The sequence below is a fragment of the Monodon monoceros genome, unplaced genomic scaffold (assembly GCF_005190385.1).
Source record: "Monodon monoceros isolate NGI ecotype Baffin Bay Population unplaced genomic scaffold, NGI_Narwhal_1 Super_Scaffold_19, whole genome shotgun sequence".
Lineage (NCBI taxonomy): Eukaryota > Metazoa > Chordata > Mammalia > Artiodactyla > Monodontidae > Monodon > Monodon monoceros.
In genome coordinates, this window is record NW_021703775.1 from 29,293,026 (window position 1) to 29,308,172 (window position 15,147).

Here is a 15,147-nt window from a genome sequence, read left to right on the forward strand (position 1 = left end):
GAAAGAAATGTACAGTCCAATGTCATTTAAGTTTTTAAAAAGCCATACAAAATAATCTGATTACCGTCTGTGTGTTTCTATATATGTGTGTGAATGCAGAGAAAAAAAACCCAAAAAGCAGTGATGACCAAAAAGGACTTAGTTTACTATTATCATAAATCGTGATTTTCCTCAGGAAGAACTCAATAACATATTGTGTGATTTTATTTTAATAAAATTGTTTTAAATACATTATATATATATATGCATATACATATACACAAAAGAAAATTTGGAGAATACACAAAGAACATTAAAATAATCTCTAATCCCACCTCAACAGCTAACCCTCTAGAGCCCTTTGAGAAAGAGGCAGGGGTCTACTCAGGGGCTCAAAGCATGTCCATCAGGCTATCAGCTGCCCTTCTGCCTACAAGGGAGTCTGGCACCATTCAACCCAGGAGACCTCCTAATCTAAATAGTACCCTAGACTCTGCAAACGTCATAGTGCGCACACACCATTTGTGATTCAAAATACATAACACTAAACAAAGTTCTAAATTTTCCCATTACTACTTCAATGCCTTTTTTAAGCAGTGAATATCAAAATCTTTTCAAACAAATGGTCCCCCCTCCCTTTCTTTGTTTGGGTATATGTTTTGTTTTGCTTTGTTCCATCGGGGTTTTTTGCGTCCCTGCTTCTTGGTGCCCTAAACCCACATGCAGTCTGCCTGTGGACTAACCCTGCACTACTCCTCTCCCCACCCCCACGAAGGCTGTGTTTGCAAAGACACACCCAGTTTGCCTACACTCCTCCCGCCCTCCCCCCCGCCCCATATCTATGCCTCCTGCTTCAGTCTTGCCGTCGTGTCCCAGGCGAGCTGCAGAGCAAGGAATTCTTAGCAGATGATGGTATTGCCCTGTCTCCACGTTTTGAGCCAACCCCAGCTATGCCTGGCATCTGGGAGTCAGCAATTTGCAGGCTTCTGTGACATCTGAGAGCTCACATCCCACTTCTTCCAGCATTTGGAAAAGAAGGAAGGACAGAGGGCTGCTCTTGTCACCACCAATGAGCTCATCCTTCTCAGAGAGGCAATAAGAAAGCTAAATTTCACCCCATGAATCAGGAAGCCTGAACTCATGAAAAAGCACACATTCCCCAGCTGCCTGACCCACCCAGCTGACCTTTCTATAAAAAGGAGGGTTAGACTGAGGCCTCCTCCCTAGAATGAGTTAACTAATTCAACGAAGACAGACATTTTTTAGTGAAACAAACCCTTCACACCAGCCACCCGATTCCTTTGATTTCTATATACCTTCCAAGGTCACGACTTTTTTTTCAGGCCTCCTGTGGCTGAAGTCACACATGTCTAGGAGCCCCTCCCAACTTCAACACTTGGGACAGTTTTACCAGGAGCAAGTCCCTTAACCTTAGTTTCAGTTTCTCAATCTGCGAACTGGAAACACTAATTCCTATCTTTTTGCATTGTGATCCTAGGGCAATATTCACCGTCTCAAAACGGTGATGATGCCGTGGAATTCGATTTTCCCCCTCATCCATATTCACTCCAGACCAAAGCCATTGACTTGTCATCCTCAGCCTTACAAGATAATGGCCTGGTTCTCCTACCACAGGCTCCGCAGAATAGAGAGGTCTCTGTGTAGTTAGCCATCTGGTCTTTCAATCTCAGTTGACTTGCCAGTCAGCTTTCCTCCACATCTCTTAACTATGGGGCCAGTCCACCCTTGTTCTCTTTCTGAACTACTGCTTTACATTTATCTTTAAGCATATCTCTTTCTTTTCACTTTCCTCAGTGGGAATTTTGAAGACTTCAGCATCAGTGTCTACAAGATCTTCTTTCTCCCTTGGCCAGCAGCCATGGTCCTCCCCTCTCTGCAAGATATCTGATGCACTTTTTCCTCTCCGGTCTTTCATGAGTCTGCTGTGAAGATTATGCACTGATTCAGAATCTGAGTTTGGTCCAGGCTTAGAGTTTGCACATCTGAGGACAACAGCCTCTTTGCAGCTTTGTGACAAATGGTCTCTGTTATTGTAAAGCATGGCATTGATACACATTAGTTCTAAACTATCCTGTAGTGCTTTTATGGGCTGGTGGTCATTATTCTAGATCTCCTCTTTTGTGGTACTAAAATCACTAATGTTGAATAATTTTAGAGTAGTCAGGAGTCACAGGAAATGAAAAGTAAGCTTTGGGGTCCTTTCTCTGTGATTGCCTCATCATTGATTCAAAACTTCTGGAAGGAAAGGCAAAATTATGGCAGCAATAAAAAGATCCATGGTTGCTAGAGCAGAGGAAGGGGGAGAGAGGAATACGCAGAGCACAGAGGATTTTTAGGGCAGTGAAAATACCACGTATGATATTATGATGATGGGTATATGTCATTATACGTTTGTCCAAACCCATAGAATGTACAACATCAATAGTAAACCCTAAAGTAAACTAGGGACTTTGAATGATTATGGTGTGTCAAAGTAGGTTCATCCTTAGTAAAAAATGTACCATTTTGGTGAGTGATTTTTTCTTTTTTCTTTTTGCCACACCATGCAGCTTGTGGGATCTTAGTTTCCCAACCAGGGACTGAACCCAGGCCCTCAGCAGTGAGAGCAGGCAGTCCTAACCACTGAACAGTCAGGAAATTCCCTGGTGAGTGATACGGATAATGAGGGAGGCTATGCATGAGTGAGGATAGGGGGTGTATGCAAAATCTCTACCTTCCTCTCAATTTTATTTGTAGGTCCTGTTCTACTCTTGTGTTTCCCCACTTAGATAAGTTCCTTTAGCATTTGTTGTAGAGTTGGTCTGGTGGTGCTGAATTCTCTTAGCTTTTGCTTGTCTGTAAAGCTTTTGATTTCTCCGTCGAATCTGAATGAGTTCCTTGCCGGGTAGAGTAGTCTTGGTTGTAGGTTCTTCCCTTTCATCACTTTAAATATATCGTGCCCCTCCCTTCTGGCTTGTAGAGTTTCTGCTGAGAAATCAGCTGTTAACTTAATGGGGGTTCCCTTGTATGTTATTTGTCATTTTTGCCTTGTTGCTTTTTTGTGTGTGTGTGTATGGTATGCGGGCCTCTCACCGCTGTGGCCCCCCACCTCCGCGGAGCACAGGCTCCGGACGCGCAGGCTCAGCGGCCATGGCTCACGGGCCCAGCTGCTCCACGGCATGTGGGATCCTCCCAGACTGGGGCACGAACCCACGTCCCCTGCATTGGCAGGCAGACTCTCAACCACTGCACCACAAGGGAAGCCCGCCTTGTTCCTTTTAATAATTTTTCTTCATCTTTAATTTTTGTCGATTTGATTACTGTGTGTCTCCTCATGTTCGTCCTTGGGTTTATCCTGCCTGGGACTCTCTGCACTTCCTGGACTTGGGTGGCCATTTCCTTTCCCATGTTAGGGAAGTTTTTGACTATAATCTCTTCAAATATTTTCTTGGGTCCTTTCTCCCTCTCTTCTCCTTCTGGGACCCCTATAACATGAATGTTTGTGCATTTAATATTGCCCCAGAGGTCTCTTAAGCTGTCTTCATTTTTTTTCATTCTTTTTTCTTTTTTTGCATTTTATTTTATTTATTTTTTTATACAGCAGGTTCTTATTCGTTATCCATTTTATACATATCAGTGTATATATATCATTCTTTTTTCTTTATTCTGTTCCACGGCAGTGAATTCCACCATTCTGTCTTCCAGGTCACTGATCCGTTCTTCTGCCTCAGTTATTCTGCTATTGATTCCTTCTAGTGTAGTTTTCATTCCAGTTATTGTATTGTTCATCTCTGTTTGTTTGTTCTTTAATTCTTCTAGGTCTTTGTTAAACATTTCTTGCATCTTCTCGATCTTTGCATCCATTCTTTTTCTGACATCCTGGATCATCTTCACTATCATTATTCTGAATTCTTTTTCTGGAAGGTTGCTTATCTCCACTTCATTTAGTTGTTTTTCTGGGGGTTTATCTTGTTCCTTCATCTGGTGCATAGTTCTCTGCCTTTTCATTTTGTCTATCTTTCTGTGAATGTGGTTTTTGTTCCACAGGCTGCAGGATTGTAGTTCTTCTTGCTTCTGCTGTCTGCCCTCTGGTGGATGAGGCTATCTCAGAGGCTTGTGCAAGCTTCCTGATGGGAAGGACTAGTGGTGGGTAGAGCTAGGTGTTGCTCTGGTGGGCAGAGCTCAGTAAAACTTTAATCTGCTTGTCTGCTGATGGGTGGGGCTAAGTTCCCTCCCTGTTGGTTGTTTGGCCTGAGGTGACCCAGCACTGGAGGCTACAGGCCCTTTGGTGGCACCAATGGCAACTCCGGGAAGGCTCACACCAAGGAGTACTTCCCAGAACTTCTGCTGCCAGTGTCCTTGTCCTCACGGTGAGCCACAGCCACCCCCCGCCTCTGCAGGGGACCCTCCAACACTAGCAGGTAGGTCTGGTTCAGTCTCCTATAGGGTCACTGCTCCTTCCCCCCGGGTCCCGATGCACACACTACTTTGTGTGTGCCCTCCAAGAGTGGAGTCTCTGTTTCACCCCAGTCCTGTCAAAGTCCTGCAATCAAATCACGCTAGCCTTCAAAGTCTGATTCTCTGGGAATTCCTCCTCCTGTTGCCAGACCCCCAGGTTGGGAAGCCTGACGTGGGGCTCAGAACCTTCACTCTAGTGGGTGGCCTTCTGTGGTATAATTGTTCTCCAGTTTGTGAGTCACCCACCCAGCGGTTATGGGATTTGATTTTATAGTGATTGCACCCCTCCTACTGTCTCACTGAGGCTTCTCCTTTGTCTTTGGATGGGGGGTATCTTTTTTGGTGAGTTCCAGTGTCTTCCTGTCCATGATTGTTCAGCAGTTAGTTGTGAATCTGGTGTTCTTGCAAGGGGGAGTGAGCGCACGTCCTTCTACTCCACCATCTTGAACCAATCTCCTCAGAAGACTCCCTTCCTCTCAATGTTATTGTAAACCTAAAAATACTCTTAAAAAAATAGTCTTAAAAAAGAAAAAAAAAAAAACCTGGAAGGGACAAACCCTATTGTCCTTCTTGCTTAGCTATAGAACTTTCTTTCAGGAGGCTGCTCACAGGTAGAAATTCCAAACTTCTGGGAGCCGGACTCCAGAGGTGTTCTGTTTCATTCTTCATGGGTCTTCATCTTGCTTCTTTTTATCCTCCTTTACTCTTTTCATTTCCCCACTCCCCACCCCTCTTTCCTCACCCAGAACCTGCTTTTCTACTTTCTTTCTCTTTTTTCTTTTCCTGTTCTTGTTTGCAATGACCATTTCCATCCTCAAAGAGTTTTAAATTGTGCCTTGACCTGCATACTGAATTAGAGAGGACCCTAAATCCAATGACTAGCGTCCTTATAAGAAGAGAAGACACACAAAGTCATACAGAGGAGGAGACCATGTGAAGATGGAGGCAAGAGTTGGCATGTTGCAGCCATAAGCCAAGGAATGCTAAGGATTGCCGGCAGCTAGCAGAAGCTAGGAGAGAGGCATGGAACAGATTCTTCCTCAGGGGTTCCAGAGGGAACCAACCCTGTCATGATGTTTTTTGATTTCTAGCCTCTCCATAAGAGAATTAATTTCTTTGTGTTAAGCCAAAAAATAAAATAGAGTCAACAGTGATTGATGATGGTGATGGTTGTACAATTATTCAAACATACTAAAAAATATCAAATTGTATACTTCAGATTGGGTGAATTGTTTGGTATGTGAATTATATCTCAATAATGCTGGGGTTTTTGTTTGTTTGTTTTGTTGTTGTTGTTTTGTCCTCACCGCACAGTATGCGGAACTTCCCCAACCAGGGATCGAATCCATGCCCCCTGCATTGGAAGCACAGAGTCTTAACCACTGGACCACCGGGAACTCAAAAGCTGTTATTTTTTAAAAATTTTGTCCTGTAGAGAATGGACTTGAGGACATGGGGAGGGGGAAGGGTAAGCTGGGATGAAGTGAGAGAGTGGCATGGACTTATATACACTACCAAATGTAAAATAGATAGCTAGTGGGAAGCAGCCGCCTAGCAAAGGGAGATCAGCTCGGTGCTTTGTGTCCACCTAGAGGGGTGGGATAGGGAGGGTGGGAGGGAGATGCAAGAGGGAGGAGATATGGGAACATATGTATATGTATAGCTGATTTACTTTGTTATAAAGCAGAAACTAATACACCATTGTAAAGCAATTATACTCCAATAAAGATGTTTAAAAAAAATTGTGTCCTGACCTGCCAGTGGCCTTGTTTCCTCCCCCTTTTAGCACCAGCTTCAGAGGCTTCTGTACACGCTCCTCATAGAGGCATTTCCCCTACTGTGCTTCTTGCTCACATTGATCCCAGTCCTGGGGCCCCTACCACACTCGCCCCACCAGTTCCAGGCAGAGAGAGAGAGATTAAAAACAAAACAAAAACCATAGCATGGACCTACTGAAGGACATTTAGGTTGTTTCCACTTTTCACCTCAGCAAAGGAACCACAGTGGCCATTCTTACTCACATTGAATTGTGCGCTAGTGTGAGAGTTTCTCTAGGGGATAAGCTAGAGTGGAATTCTTGGGTCATAAGGTATATATTCAACTCCCCTAGACATTGACAAATTATTCTTCAAAACAGTTGAAACAATTTACTTCCTACCAGCATTCCCATTTACCAGCTCCTCACCAACCCTTGACATACCAGACTTGATTTTTTTTCAGCATGATTATTATAAAATGCTGTTTTAGTGGGCATTTCTCTGACTACCAGTGAAGTTCAGCATCTGTCTGTTCGTTTATGAATATTCAGGTTCTTTCTCTACTAATCACCCATTCCTATCTAAACAACAATTTTTACTGGGTTATTTGTCTTTTATTTCTTGATGTGTATTCTGGGTACTAATTATTTGTCAGTTATATATATGGCAGATATCTTTGCTCAGTCTACAGCTTGTCTTTTTGAAACTGTGCACCTCAGATTGGGACTTGAACCCATGTGCCGGGACTCAAACCCAACCTAAACCCATGCAGCTGGGACTCAAACCCAGACAAAACCAGCAGTCTTCCAACTGAGATCACACACCTGGTTTCAGGACTTAATGAAGCTCAGGTTCTTGATGTCTCATCGCAGAAAGAATTCAGTGAGAGACAAAGTGATAGGTAAGAAGTGGATTTACTTAGAGAGAAACACACCCCACAAACAGAGTGTGGGCCACCTCAGAAGGCGAGAGTGGCCTTGGGAGAAACACACTCCACAGGCAGAGTGTGGGCCATCTCAGAAGGTGAGAAGAGCGCCAGGGTATGGGGTTGTCAGTTTTTATAGGAGTGGGTAATTTCACAGGCTAATGAGTGGGAGGACTATTCCAGCTATTTTAGTAAGGGGCGGGGATTTCCAGGAACTGGGCCACCGCCCACTTTTTGATGCTTCTGGTTGGTCTTGGAACTGTCATGGCGCCTGTGAGTGTGTCATTTAGCTTGCTGACGTGAGCATATACTGAGGCTCAAGGTCTAGTGGAAGTTGACTTGTCTGCCATCTTGGACCCATTTGGTTCTAATCAGTTTCTGTCATGTCCTCGGGCTATGTCATTCTCTCAAAGGTTGTGCCTTTGGTTATGATGTGTTTTAGTATTTGCAGTGTCTTAATTTTAACGTTGTCAAATTTTCCTTTATAGTTCATGGGAGTTTTTTGTTTTATTTGAGAAATCTATCTCTACCCCTAAAAATACTCTTCCTTTTAAAGTTTTATGCTTTTCTTCCACATTTGGGCTTTAATCCGTGTGATATTTATTTTGTGTGTGATGTGAGGTAGGGATTTATTTTTATATTCTCCATAGAGAGCCACTGGTTCCAGAACATTTATTGAATAGTTCATTATTCCCTATACCCCGTAGCACTTCTGCCATTAAATTCAAGTTCCTCTGCCATTAAATTCAAGCTCCCATATACATTGGATACCTCAGAAATTCATCCCTTAAAATTCAGTTTTAAGTTCTACATTTTATGATGTCTTTTTTTCTTTTGGCATGCCACGCAGCTTGTGGGATCTTAGCTCTCCAACCAGGGATCAAGCCCAGCCCCTCGGCAGTGAAAGCACTGAATCTTCACACTGGACTCCCAGGGAATTCCCTATGATGTCTTAATAACTTAAAGAAGAATATCTTCACCACATTCTTCTTCAAAATTGTCTTAGCAATTCTTGATCCTTTACACTTTATTTTCTTTTATCCTTTACACTTTAATATTAGTTTTGTCAAATTCCATGAAAATCCTTCTCAAAGTTTGACTTTGTCAGGGAGGAAAACACTTTTCTTTACCTTTCTAGGTTATTCTGGCTGGTCTAAGAATTAAATTGACATGAGACAGATTAACAGGAGATAATCACATAAACGTTTAATAACATGTATACATGGAAGAAACCCAGAAAAACTGAATAACAAGCCAAAATGGCTGAAACTCTCACTTTAAATGCCATCTTCAGTCAAAGACAAAAGAGAATATTGAAGGTAGTGGTTTGGGACTTCACAGGGGAGGAAGGCAGTTGACATGGAGATGGAAAAGCAAATGTTTGGTAAATAAATATTGCTGGGCCATGCAGAGACAATGGGACACAGAGTGGAATTTTTTTTTTTTCCCCTGTGTCCCAGCGCTTGAGGATAGAACCCGCGGAATGGAAGCCGCCGGTACCGAAGACATGACGCGGAGGGGGCCGAAGCCCTTTCCCTCTACCTCCGTACATTACTCGGACCGAGACCGCACGCCCAATCCCCGCCAAGAAAAGGAGGGTTACAGAGTGGAATTTTAACAAAGAGACTTCGCTAGGCTCCTCCCTGTCTACACACCTAATTCACTCTATAGTTATCTACGGTCTACGGTGATAACGTCTTTCCTGGAACACATCCTCTATCTACATTCTTTTAGGCAGTTAGGAGGAAGGTCAAAGCTTTTTCCTGAATCTTTTGGGCCTTGATGTTTTCCAGTTCGAAATAGTCTGCATGCCAAAGAGACATTTTGGGGTAGCAAGTATGGCTCCCCTACAACTTGAATTACATTCGTTTATAATTTTTTTATTTAGGAACTGGCATGGCCAGTTTCTAACAAAAGGGGGAGCCAGTGGCCATGCTAAGGAGTGAGTGGGCAAGGCTCAGACCTTCATCAACACCCTCTCCTCACTACCACACCCCACAAGCCTCCTCATAAAACACTGAGTCTCCAGCAAAACCCTGCAATTGCAGTTTCAAGACAAGTTTCCTAAGTCTTCTCAACCCTCTTCCAACCAGATCACTGCCCCTATACCCTGTGGTATAAGAATTCTGGAGGAGAGAGCAGGGGGGCTGTGAGCAGTGGGTAAAAGTGTCACCAAATTGGTTAACCAGGGTTCCGAGCCTGGGCTGAGACCCCTTGTCTCAGTCAGGGAAGTTCTTTTTCCAGTCGGATTCGCAGCCAATAACGAAACCAATGACTGGAATAGCACAAGCTTTATTCAATGGCCAAAGAATGGAGAATTGGGAACCTAGTTCACAAATCAACTTCTCAACCCAATTTGGGTGGAGACACCAAATATATAGAAGGGTCAAGGTGAAAGGGAGAGATTTGGAAAGACTGAGAGGAATGAATATTCATGGATTATCCGAGAACAGGGGTGTGGTTTGGTCCTGGAACTAACGCAGCTCTCCTTTTCAGTCCTTGTATGAGCTTTTCCAGTTGTTGTCATGGCAATCGTCAACTGTCATGGCACCGGTGGGTGTGTCATTTAGCATGCTAATGTATTACAATGAGCGTATAATGAGGCTCAAGGTCCAGCTGAAGTCAAATCTTCTGCCACCTTGGGTCTAATTGGTTCTAACCAGTTCTTGGTTTTTTTTTGCTCTTTGCAGCTCCCTCCTGAAACTTAGATAAGAGTAATTGGTTTCTTTAATTTTTTTTTTTTGGCTGTGCTAGGTCTTCGTTGCAGCATGTGGGCTTCTTAGTGGCAGTATGCAGGCTTCTTAGTTGTGGCATGTGGACTCCTTAGTTGCGGCATATGAACTCTTAGTTGTGGCATGCATGTGGGATCTAGTTCCCCGATCAGGGATCGAAGCCAGGCCCCCTGCATTGGGAGCGGGGAGTCTTACCCACCGGACCACCAGGGAAGTCCCCAAGAGTAACTGGGGTTTTTTTTTTCGAGAGAGGGGCTGGGGTATGACTCTGGGGCAACAGCCTTGGTAACAAAATAACAGGTCCCAGGCATTGTCCTATTCTGATTCTTGTTCTAAAGGCACTTGGGCCCTCCAAACAGGCTACAAAACCTATTTATCACCTTTTCATTCCAGAGCATACCGCTGGGCTTCTTGAGCATTTTAGGGCCTCTGGGGGGAATGAAGGGGCTGCATGATTGCTTACAAAACCTTATTCTACCCTCACAACCCCAGGGCCAGGAAGGGCCTCAGGGAAGCAACCCCTGAAAGGCCCAGTGGGACTCCTCAAGCTGGGCAAGACTTTTATAAAACTAGGACCAGGGCACAAAGGACTCAAAGGAAGTGTGAGTTGAAAAGAGAGGGTGCGCCCAGCAGTCAGCTAATTGAGGAGAGTGAGATAAAGAGATCAATTACAGTGAATGAGGACAGGATTAAGACAAAGCAACAATCCTGCACTGTACCACAGGCGAGCAATCTGGGGAGCTGTTACTATCTCTAGACCTGGAGGGGACAACTGGGAAAGGTCACTGTAACCCAGAGAGACCCACAGCTATGAAAGAGAACTATTCAACAGAGCATGGCCTTCAGTAGAGAGAGGCAGCCACTGCCAACCTATGGCCCAGGCAGTCCCACTGAGCATTTAGCACCCTGCTTCTTAAAGCAGAGGCCCATTGATTGGGGTAAGCAAAGCAGAAATCACTAAGTGGTCCTCTATTTCATGCCCCTATCGCTTGGCCCTAGGGTTGGCTGGTCCTTCTTACACACACACGCAGTGGACTCCCAACCACTGCGCCACCAGGGAAGCCCGTGTGTCTGTTTTATATGTATATATAAATTATATTACCTAATTTTCTGTATATTATTATGTTTTTGCATCTTAAAACACCTTTCCTGCTGAGCAGAGACTGCTATCTCCCATTTCTTAGAGATAGCAAAGGATCTAGCCAGGACACAAACTAAGCGATCCAGAGCCAGGTCACATCTACTTTACCTGACCTGGAAGCAATATTCCTATGCCTTAATCATCCCAGGGTCAGGTATCCCCAAAATTGTCCCCCCAACCCTGAGTAAGAGCAGATTTAGATTGAGAAACAACAAAGGGTTCCCTGGCGCTCACCTCTGGACAACTGGGACCTGTGAGTGTGACAGCCTGCTCCAGCGACTAGGACTCACCCCTAAAGCCCAGTGAAACTATTCAAACTGGCCAGTCCTAAACTGCTCACCCTGTCTTGCCTTGTTGTTTCCACAGAAACCCCAAGAAAATCCATGGACTGAGGGCTCCCCTCACTCCTGCTTCCTGGCCACCAGGGTGTCTCTCCCCATAGTCCTGTGTGACGTGCTGTGCCTCCTGTCTCTAGGACCCATGAGTGCAATAAACTTTGTTTTCCTGAGCCCCTCCTCTGTCTCCTCTTGTGGCTGCACCTGACTAACCTTCTTGTAAAAGAATACAAAACAGTGTTTGTGTGTGTGTCTCTGCGCCTCTCTATGTCTGAGTATGTGTGTGTTTCTGTGTGTGTGTGTGAGCCTGTCTGTCTATCTGTCTGCATGTGTCCAGGTGGCCTTGGAAGGAGTCCTTAGATAAGGTGTTCCTTGATAAGCTCTGGGAGCAATCCCTATCCATTCAGCCTTCTTGCTTCAAGCCTCCTTGTACCTGAGTGTTTTGCCCTCACACACACTGTGCACCCAGGTGTACACACACTTTGCTTTGATTGGTAGATCCCTAAGTTCCTACTGGATGGGGCCTCCAAACGTTTTTTCTTCTTTCATTCCCTGAATTATATCCACATGAGTATAGATTCCCTGATGTAAAAGGAAATCTAAAGATCCTACAATCTAGTGCTTTCTTAAGAAATTTGACAATAACTTTTTTTTAAATCATCTTCCATTGATAGAATGTGAGTTGGGCCACTTGGATTCAACTAAGCAGCCAAAACGGTCTCATAGGGGAGTTAAATGCTACACAAAATGATCCCAAGTATATTCATATGTTGGAGTGAAAATATTTTGAAAAATTAAATCATTTTTATTGCAGGAAGAACATAAAGCACAAACTACTTGTACCATAATTACAAGACAAGAGGCCTAGCATGGACCAGTGATCATCAAGTAGATGGTGGGTCTGGACCCCACCATCATCATTGGTAATCACTGCCCATCCGTGCAGCACGCCCTCTACCTCGTGTGCCTAGGCCTGGCTCACCACCCCTTAAAGATAGTTTATTACACAATAATAATTACAATATATGTGTTTCTATTTTACTACATGTTTTTAAATATATTTAAGAAAAAATACAGTCTGCATTATTTTGAGAGTTTGGTTGGTTTTAGGATTTTTAGAATCACCTCACAGAAGAGAAATTTAGAAACATTGATCTAACCTCATTTTCAATTTGGTAAACTGAGTCCAAGAAGAGGAAATGACCTGACCAAGATGGTAGGGGTTTTGTTTCAGAATCTCAGGAGGTAAAAAGATTTGGAGAAGATTCACAGGCATGCTAAGTACCTACTGGTCTCTGATCTTGAGGAGATTCTGGGGCCCACGAGGACTGGCAGGCTGCTGGGAGTCATGGGAGAGTCAGAAGAACTGGAGCTATTGCTGGAATTTTCAACATGTTAAGTATTTAAAACAGAGATCTGAACTCAGGAGGACTGTGGGAGCAGGGAGGAGGTCAGTGACCTGCCACCTCTTAGGCTGTGACCTGGCCCAGGGCTGGGCAACCTGCTCGTGGTAAAGGTCTCCACATGGGGCAGAAGCTCAGACCTGAGGACCTCAACTGTCAGCCCAGGGAGGTTTTGGTTTCAGGGCTCTCTTCTTTCTCATGATGTTCACATTTATAAGAGTTGTACATGGTTCTTAAAGAAAATTTGGCAAAATACTGAAATGTAGAAAGAAAAATACAATTTCACCTATTTCTACCTTCAAAACAACTCTGCAAATGTGTTGGTATATCTCAAATTGTTATAAAACTTGTAAGTCTGGGGAAATTTTCTTTATTATCATAGTTATTCCATCAAATATGTTTTGTGGTCCTAAAAGTCACAGTGCGGGCAGGCACTATTGCACTTAGGAACCAAAGTGGTTATTAGGGTTCCTGGCATATACCAGGCGTCACTTCTCTCCCCAGTATGTGAGTGGTCTCTAAGCAACAAAAAATACAAGGCAGGACCTGTCCCATTGACAGGTCCCATTAAGCTCTGGTCACAAATCTCTCCTTAAGAGGAGAAGCTACTCCAATATCTGTCCTTAATATTTTCTGTTCACTTCATTGATGTACTCAGAAGAATAGAAGCAAAAACTCAGCCAAAAGCATCCCTGATAATAAAATAACAATTGTACGACACTTTGTAGATCTTAACATGTTTGCGTGTGGCGGCGGTGGGGGGAATATGTATACATACACACACACACACACACACGCACATATATGGAGAGCTTAACAACAGATCTCCATGATTAACTACTGTAAACAAGTTTCCAGGATGCCCTTCTAACGGAAGTAGTTTGCATACTCTGCCAGTCCCATCAGAACAGAAGTCAAAGCTCCAGTATGCGCCATCTGTCTTCTGTTCCCCATTCACCTGCACACATCAGCTCACCTGCTTTCCCAAAGCTACAGGCAGAGGAGAGATAATTCTGTTAACCCTTAGAGTGATTTACACGGGTAAGACAGCAGGAGACATGAGTAGGAGAGAGTTGAAGGAGGTGAGAAGAAAAAAAATCTCGTTACAGTAATCAGATTTTTGGTACCAAAGATAGAGTGACTTAGGGCATCTTTGGCAAGGAGGCACTGAGCGAGGATGGGCCACGTCCTCGAGAATCAGAATAGCATTCTGTGAACCAAGTGGGAAGGAATGCATCGCTCAGGAAGCCAGGTGAGGAGAGGCTGTCATTAAGGCAATCTGGGCAGAGCTGTGATTACAGATGAAATGAAGATGGAAACCCAGTCCACAGCACCAGCTCCCTGCCATGTGCCAGAGCTTTCCCAGGCTGCCTCTTTGTCCACCTAGTATATCAGAGCAGTGACGTGGCCTTAAGGCTTTGTGGGGAAAGCACCTGATAGTAAAAAATAATAATAATTTAAAAGTGCTGCTGTTGAGTGAGCTGCAGTATTACATGAGCTGAGCAATCCTCACTCTCTCGCTCATTAATTATGATGGAATGTTCCAACTTGAAAACGTTTTTATATAACCAAGGGAGATATATTTACTGGAGAAAACATAGAAATTCCATGTAACCATCCAGAAGAAAATTATAATCATTTGTAATCTTATCACCCACACATAACAAACCTTAACATTTTATCATGTAACTCCCCAAACTTTCCTCTATGCATATATACATGTTTCTTATGAATATAAAATCTTTTGCACAGAATCTTTTGTTACTTGACTCTCAAGTAATTCAACCAATCAAATACACATCTTTCCACATCAATAAAAACCACTCTCACAGCATCATTCTTTATGTCTTCAGGATACTCCATGATATGGTACATTCATTAGTTATTTAATCAATTTTCTATGGTTACACATTCAGTTGCTTCCAAATATGGAATATTATAAATGCTGTAGTAAACATCCTTGTTCACATATCTTTCCAAACATGTCTGATTATTTCCCTAGGTTCTTCCTTTTAGGCAAATTGTTGGGTCAAGAAATTTTCATGTATTTATGATTTTTTTAATATATATTGCCAAATGGCCTTCCTTGTCTTACAGATAAGTTGTACCATTTACAACCACCACCATTGTATAAATGTTCCTCTCATCTTCACCTGCAACTGGTTTTATTCTGCTACCTCACAAGATGAACAGTGGTATAAAGAATAGTGATTTGTTTTCTTTTTGATTTCTTAAATTTCTAGTGAAGCTTAATATTATTTCACATGTACATTAGTTTCCTAGGGCTACTGTCACAAAGTATGACAAACTGGGTGGATTAAAACCACAGAAATGTACTCTCACAGTTCTGGAGACTGGAAGCCCAAAGTCAAGGTGTTGGTAGCCATGGTGCTGCCCCCTCTGAAGGTTCTAGAGGC

The 15,147-nt window shown here is 43.4% G+C and overlaps 1 non-coding gene across 1 annotated transcript; it reads right to left on the reverse strand.

The window, feature by feature from the left end:
* Nucleotides 1-8,568: 8,568 nt before the first annotated feature.
* On the reverse strand, nt 8,569-8,717 carry LOC114901198. Its single transcript, XR_003795076.1, has one exon. It is a non-coding gene; the product is annotated as a small nucleolar RNA SNORA57 (small nucleolar RNA).
* Nucleotides 8,718-15,147: the final 6,430 nt, after the last annotated feature.